The 7721-nt window shown below is 44.9% G+C and overlaps 1 pseudogene across 1 annotated transcript; it reads left to right on the forward strand.

The window, feature by feature from the left end:
* Window positions 1-3739: 3739 nt before the first annotated feature.
* LOC309858616 (ribonuclease pancreatic pseudogene) lies at window positions 3740-5393 on the forward strand (annotated as a pseudogene). The gene is made up of 2 exons: window positions 3740-3795; window positions 4688-5393. The product of its transcript is annotated as a ribonuclease pancreatic pseudogene (transcript).
* Window positions 5394-7721: the final 2328 nt, after the last annotated feature.

Consider the following 7721-nt stretch of genomic DNA (forward strand, 5'->3'; position numbering starts at 1 on the left):
AACTTACTGTTTCTCATAAAGGGAAGTGGGGGGCTCTGCATAACCTTAGGAAAGAAATACTGTTTCTGGGTAAATCACACTGGAGTCATTAAAACAGTCTAGCAGCCGTTAAAAAGGGCGGTATAGAACTGGCTAAAAAGTCAAAGATTTGACTAGTCTCCCAAGAAAAGGGGGTAATGTAAGGATGTACTTAGCAAGAGGCTTCCATTAAAGTTAAAATGTCCCTGTTCCCCTTCCCCCAGGGGATTCCCTTAAAACAAGTCCCAGAAACCAGCTCCAGGTAACAAAGCCCAGATACAATGGTGGGTCAGGCCAGGTGGAGACATCTGATCAGTGGGGGGGATGCATACTGTCTCCCTGGTTACCCAAGAGTATGGGCCCGCAATCTGGGAGCCTTTTGGGTGCCAATCCTAACCAAGGTGTGATAGGCTAAATCAAATGTCTACTAGGGTAAATTGTAACTCAATTGGTCATCTACCATCATTGGGAAGCTTCCTGTGTCTGTTAAAATCTCATTGGTCACCTGTGCATGGCCAGGCCCAACCGCATGGCCTTTGCCCTTAAAAGCTAGACTGTGAAACAGAGAAGGATCGCCCTCCCTTGTAAGAGGTGCATCCCCGAACGTTCAGTTCGATTCTTGATGCTTGGCATGAAATAAAACTTTGCTTGACCTTCACTTTATATCAGTCTCGCTCCTTTAATCACAGACCCAATTATTGGGGCATAACAGAAATGACAACTGTGATGTATGTCAAACTACTTGAGAGAAATTTTGAGAGATTGATATCACATTTTAATCTGTGTAATGAAGATAAATACTGCAACTGTGATTTAATGTATGGGAAATGATGTCTCTCAGTAATGGCTCACAGACACATTCTATACTGGATAACTGTCCCTGTTACCTAGAGGACAAACAGAGATGATGCAGACATTCTCAGAACCCAGTTTTAAAACAGAGGTTTGAGGCAAACAAGACTCAAGTCTCACTGCTTGGAGAAAATCCCACTGCTGGAAGGGACATTCTTCTGCTGCTCATATTCTTAGTCAACGTCACTGTTTCTCAGCTGCAAGCTTTTCCTTGTCTGGTACCCACCTCCCCCTTTCCACCATCGTCACAGACAAGACAGTCTCCTATTCCTTTACCCATGTCAGCCCCCTTACTGGAGCTATGCTCTCTCTCTGTGCTGTATTTTCACTATCTTCTCCCATACTGACTCTTTCCCCAAGATGTGCACCCCTTCATGTCACCTTCTCCCCAGCCATCCCCATCATGTTAGTGCACAAATTTGCTCCAGCTCGTCACTGTCAGCCTCCTTGTTAACTCCATTTCTTTCACTCTGACTTTCTCTTTGACCTCTTGGAATAAGGGTGCTCTGAAAGTACTCCAGCAAATACTCTATTGATCTGCTGATTATCACATCTCATCATCTAATAAAATATTACCTTCTTAAACATTTTTTAAAAATTGTAAGTTATCTATATGTATATGTATATACATATAATCTTACATGTATTATGTGTACATAAATATACACATAGTGTGTGAGTGTGAGTATATTCTCTCTATATATGCACATAGACAGAAAAAGTGCTAATTTTTTTCTATCAATATTGTCTTTTAACTGTACCATTTAGTCCATTTACATAATTATTCATTTTTATTTTCCTCATTATTTTTATTATTTTATTATTATCCTACCTTATTTTGCCTTTTCTATTAGTCTCATTTGTCTGGCATTTCTATTTCCTATCCTTTCTTTGCTTCTTTTGGATTAATGGTATAATTGTCTGTCATTCTGTGACAGCCATTAAAGCTGTTCAAAATAATTCTCTCATTCCAGGCACCTAGAATGATCCTACTTCTCTGTCCCTTGCACTTAAATGTGACCATGAGGTTTTCCCTGGTCAATGAAATGTGAATAGAAGTGACATATGTCCCTTCCAGCAGAAGCATTAAGAGCTGTCCTCTGCGGTGCTGGGTTTTTTTTTTTTTTTATGTTTTATTTATTTACTTAGAGACAGAGAGAGAGAGTGGGTAAAAGGCAGAAGAGGAGGAGAGAGAGAGAGAATCCCAAGCAGACTCCAAGCTCAGCCCAGAGCCCAACTCAGAGTTTGATCTTATGACCTGAGCCAAAATCAAGAGGAGGATGCTTAACCAGCTGAGCCACTGAGGCATCCCAGTGCTATGTTCTTTCCTCTGCCTCTTTGATTAAGACAGTGTGTGTCAAGAAGAAGCCTGTGCCAACCTGTTTTCCCAAGTGACAATAGCAGGCAGAGCCCCTAGGCTGGACCAAGATAGATATATAGCAGGAATGACAAAGAAACTTTAAACTACGGAAATTTTGAGATTGTTTGTTACTGCAGCACAACTAGACTCTCCTAACTGATCCACAGTCTACTTATTCTCTGCTAGTTTGGAATTCAAACCCTGTGTTTCCCTTCTTTTCATTGCTTATCTTAGAAATTCTCAGATGCATACTAAACATAGAGAAGTCTAATCAATACTTTTAGTCATCTCTTGAACACTTGGCAATTCACATCACTTCCAAGTTATGTTCCTGACATATATTTTAAATTTATCTTCTTAACTCAACAAGATATTATGGCTTTATATCGTCAAACACCTTTTATTTGTCCATATATGTATCATCATCTTTTTTTATTCCTTCCTGAATTTCATATTTCCACTGAGGAGCTTTTCTCAGTAACCTGATATCCATGCTTAGAAATTTTTTTAGTGGGAGGCTGCTTTAATGAAGTCATGTACTCCATTAGGTTTTGCTTTATTTTATTGTTTTGTCAGCATCCCTTATTTTATCTTTATTTCCAAGTGCCAGGGTAAATAATTCTCTGTTGGTGTGTTGAGAAATCAAAGCCAGTGTATTGAATTAAGATCATGATGTGCTAAAGAGGGGAAAAGCCATTCACATGGTCAGGTTACACCCTCAGCATTCCAGCTGCCACTTTCGGGAAGTGAAAATCCCAGGAAGACATTTCAGGACATGGATACAGAAGCAAAGTTGTAAGATTTTTCCCATGCTCTGGTGACTGAGCTGGCCTGACATCCCTTGGGAGTTTGGTTTGACTTTAGTTCCTCTCCTCCTCTCTGACCTTCTAGGAGTGGTTACTGTGGACAAGAACTGCTGCACACCCACCTTCCACATGCAGGAGAGCTGAAGTGGCCAACACTGGGTGAGGTCACAGGTCCCCTCCTCTCCCTGCCCAGGAAACATCCCCCTCCCAGAAGCTAGGTCTGCCCAGTCTTCCAGCTGTGGATGCCTGGATGCCGGCCCCACCAGCCCCCACCCCCAGAAGAGGTGCTGTTGGAATTCCAGCCATGCCAGGACTCCTGAGGAGATAGAGTACCTCCCTTTCCCTGCTGCTCTGGGGATCACACATTTATGTGCCCTTTGCAAACCTGCAAGAGCTATTTGTTTGTTGCAAATGGCCCCCCAAGATGAAGATGACTTTCCAGGGTTCAGGCATCATTGCCATAATGGCTTTCATTGTTGATCTTTGTGAACCAGCAGACAGATGAGGTCACATGATACTATAAACAAGACTCACCCTTCCCAGCAGTCCTGAAAAAAGCGTGGTGTAGATGATTCCCTACAATGTCCTTCTTTACAAGGTCCTTGGTTCCCTCTAAAGTGAAACCAAGATGCTCCTCCCACCTATCTTTCCTTGGAAGCCAAGCCCCTTTGTAATCTGTATAAGATTCCCTCCCCAGAGATCCGGGGATCACAGAGACTGGCTTTCTGCTCTGTCCTAGAGAACAAGCTAGACATCCAGGTCAGTGGCTGAAGAGATGATCTCAGGGATTCTTTCTATTATGCATTGATTGGAGGGACCAAGGAGGCTGAGGTTAGCACCAAAGAAAGCTTGCGGTGGACCAATATCAGGATGGAGCATGTGGGCTGCAGGGAACCAAAGGCACTGGGGGAGGGAAGCATTGCTTTTGGGAACACACTGGCATCCCTCTATGATGCTGGTGTTAGGCACTGTGCTGTTGCCCTTGTGTTGGAGGAAAACAGGCCTCGCTCTGTCCGTCATGATCCTGCAGGTCATGTGGTATTTCAGGGATGCCGATCAGCTCATGGCTTATTCAAAAGGATTTTTTAATAAGCCCCTTGAGCACTGGGTATAAATATATTAATTTTTCAAATGTATTTTATTTTTTTGTCTTGTTTTTAAGATTTTATTTATTTATTTATTTATTTGACAGGGATGGATAGAAAGCACAAGCAGAAGGGGCAGCAGAGGGAGAGGGAGAAGCAGGCTCCCCACTGAGCAGGGAGCTGGGTTCGAGACAGGGCTCGATCCCAGGACTCCCAGATCATGACCTAAGCCCAAGGCAGACACTTAACAGACTGAGCCACCCAGGGGCCCCCTCAAATGTATTTTAAATTTTAAAATCTCTAATATTCAGACACAGGACTGCAGGATTTTAGTTCACTATCAGGTCATTACCCAGAGGCAAAGACCCGCCTCTCTGCAGCGAGTGGGAGTTGAATGCTTTCGGACAAGAGTGTATGTAACTGTCACATTCCTTGGAAAATTGCACAGGAGAAGGGGTAGCTTTCTGGCTGACCAAAAGGGAGACTGTGAGCCAGGGAGGCCACAGGTAGGAGCTGGGGTTCTTTCTAAGGCAATGTTTTTTCTCCTCTCTCCTTTTCCCAGCTAGGCTCTTCCAGAGGAGTGAGACCACCATGGCTCAGGAGAGGTTCTTCATCCTCTTTCTACCACTGGTCCTGGTGCTGCTGGTGCTGGGCTATGTCCAGCCTTCTCTGGCCAAGGAAACGCAGGCTGAGAAGTTCCTGCGGCAGCACATGGACCCAGACACCTCCACAGTCACTGCCAGCTACTGCAATAAAATGATGAAGCACCGGAATATCATCTTCGGAGATTGCAAGCGGGTGAACACGTTTATCCACGAGCCTCTGCCAGATGTCCAGGCTGTCTGCTTCCAGGGAAATGTCCCCTGTAAGAACACGAAGCCCAACTGCCACAAAAGCAGTTCCAAAATGCGCATCACCGACTGCCACCTGAAGAAAGAGGCCAAATCCCCCAAATGCGAATACGAGACTCAGCAGCTACGGAAATCCATCATTGTGACCTGTGAAGGGAATCCATACGTGCCAGTCCACTTTAACGGTTCTGTGTAGGTCTGCACCTGAGGCCAGAGCAGCGAGATGCCCCACTTCCCTGTTGTGGCACCTGCTTCTCCCCTCCCCCTTCCTGGCTCTGAGAGAAAGAACTCCAGCCAGGGCTCCTGTCCCAAACACACATGCCTTCCTACCCAGGGCTTGCCCCTGTGTGATTTGGGGGATGAGGGGGACCCTCTGTAAACCACTTCCTGGACTATTTCAATAAAACACAGTTGCAACCACCTGGATTTCTGAAGCTGTTGCCATCTGGTACTGTCTGTGTGATTGCATTCCTGCTTGGGTAAGAACTGTAAATCTGGGTAGATTTCGTAAGCATCGAATAGAATCATTACGTGCCTTTGCTCCTGACTTTTGGTTCTCGGTGACCTGAGATCATTCCTTTTCTCAGAGATGCCTTGTCAAATATGAAGTTGTTAATTATGGGCTATTTGAGATGAAAGGGAGCTACAGTCTGGGACTGTCCTGCTGGGTGAGCTGATGGAGGGTGAGCTCAAATGCTGAACTCTCTGGCATGGAAGGAAGGACAGGGTGACCTCAAGAAAACCCGGCTCAGACCCTGGCTGGGAGGACATGGGGCTGAAATTATGATCCTAAATTTTCCTTTTCCTTTTATTGAGTGAGCTATTACCAGATCACAAAAATGGCCATCTCTTAGTTGGAAAGTCAGAACGTTCCATTTAGGAGCTAGAAGGGTCTGTAAGGATTATTAAATTAAACCAAGAATAAGTAGATTTTGACTCATGTATCCACTTTAATGGATTGGGCCTGCCTAGGACGTTGCAGAAAAAAATTCTAATAAGCGATGTGGTTGAACAGTAGCCTCTGTTGAAGGCAGAATGGAGGTAAATGTGCGTGTTCCACTTGCCATCCCTGAGATAATGTAATCCCCACTTTTACAGAGGAACGGCCTGAATCTCAGAAAGGGTAAGAGACTTGCTCATGGTTGTTGCTTCCTAGTGGCAAAACTGAGACTAGACCCCAGGTCTCCTGGCCTCCAGTCCTTGTTCTTTCTTCACCACAGTGGACTCAGGAAGAAAATCCTGCACTCTCCCTTTTTTTAAGTGCGTTAGAGGAGGGCACCAGCGTGGCTCAGCCTGTTAAGGGACTTACTCTTGATTTCAGTGCATATCATGATTTCAGGTTCCAGGGATGGAGTCCCGTTTGGGCTTTGTGCTCAGCGCAGAGCCTGCCTGGGGTCTTCCTCTCCTCCTCTGCCCCTCCCCTGCCTGCTCCTCCTCTCTCTCTCTTAAAGAAATAAGTAAATATCTAAAAAAGAAGTAAGGTAGAGGAGATTATGGATATGGCATCAAGGAAGTAGGTCTAGGGAGACCTGAGAAACAAGATCAGAAAGGATGGCATAGTAGGGTACTTAGTTCCCTTGGTTCTGTTGACTCGTGTTCTAAAAAGTTCACTGATCAAATCACTCAGGAGGAGGAGGAAAATCATTTTTTCTCACAGGAAGCGTAGCTTCACTTTTCCAGAATTCGACCGTTGTCTCTTGGGCTTTTAGGAATGGTGGGTACACTCCATGGCAGCCTTGATATTTTATTTAAGTTCCGTAGTGTGATGTCCAGAGCTTGTAGTTTTTGCAGCATCCATGCACTCCTGAAATTCCTTCAGCCAGCCTAGACACACAGAGATGTCAAACCATCAATTCTTTCCTCAATACTTTTTTTTCTTTTTCCTTTCTTTTTCTTGTAAAGATTTTATTTATTTATTTGACAGAGAGAGAGAGAGAGAGAGAGAGAGAGCACAAGTATGGAGAGCAACAGAGGGACAGGGAGAAGCAGGCTCTCAGGGAGCCTGAGGCAGGGCTCGATCCCAAGACCCTGGGATCATGACCCGAGACCTTTAATGTCTGCCTTTGGCTCAGGTCATGATCCCAGGGTTATAGATGGAGCCCCACCTTGGCCTCTCTACTCAGCGGGGAAACTGCTTCTCCCTCTCCCTCTGCCTGCCTCTCCCCCTGCTTTGTGCTCTCTCGCTCTGACAAATAAATAAATAAAATCAAAAAATAGAAAAAAAAATAAACACAGTTTGCACCTGGAGAGGACAGGGGTGTGAAAGGTGAGAAAACCATTGGAACAGAGGCTAGGTCCATCTGTCACATTCTACAAATACATTTTGTTAAGGAAACATGACTACCTAGGAAACAAAGCCCTGACAAGCCAGGTAGTTCAGTCTGGATGATATACCATCTTAGAGATGAGACTCAGAGGCAGCCTGAATGGGCAGAACTGACCTAAACCCTACCGCACCCTGCGTCCCTCTGAGCAGCAGTGCTCAAGGAAGAGCCCTGGAGCTTGAAAGAAGCCCCTCAGGACTCTGCTGCTCCCTGCTATCACCACCCTGTCTGGGACTCAGGACAATCTCTAGCATGGGGACAGTCAGAACTACCTTGTAGTCTGGTGTGAGGGTTCAGTGAGGCAATTTAGATAAATTGCCTTACAAATGGGAACTTTCAATCTGCTCCATAGTATGTTCCAAGTGAATGTAAAAATAAGTTAGCTGTCCATCCTAGTACCTTAGTTTGGCCGCCGTATACTAAAA

The sequence above is a fragment of the Mustela nivalis genome (assembly GCF_964662115.1).
Source record: "Mustela nivalis genome assembly, contig: HAP1_SCAFFOLD_2930, whole genome shotgun sequence".
In the NCBI taxonomy this organism is placed as follows: domain Eukaryota; kingdom Metazoa; phylum Chordata; class Mammalia; order Carnivora; family Mustelidae; genus Mustela; species Mustela nivalis.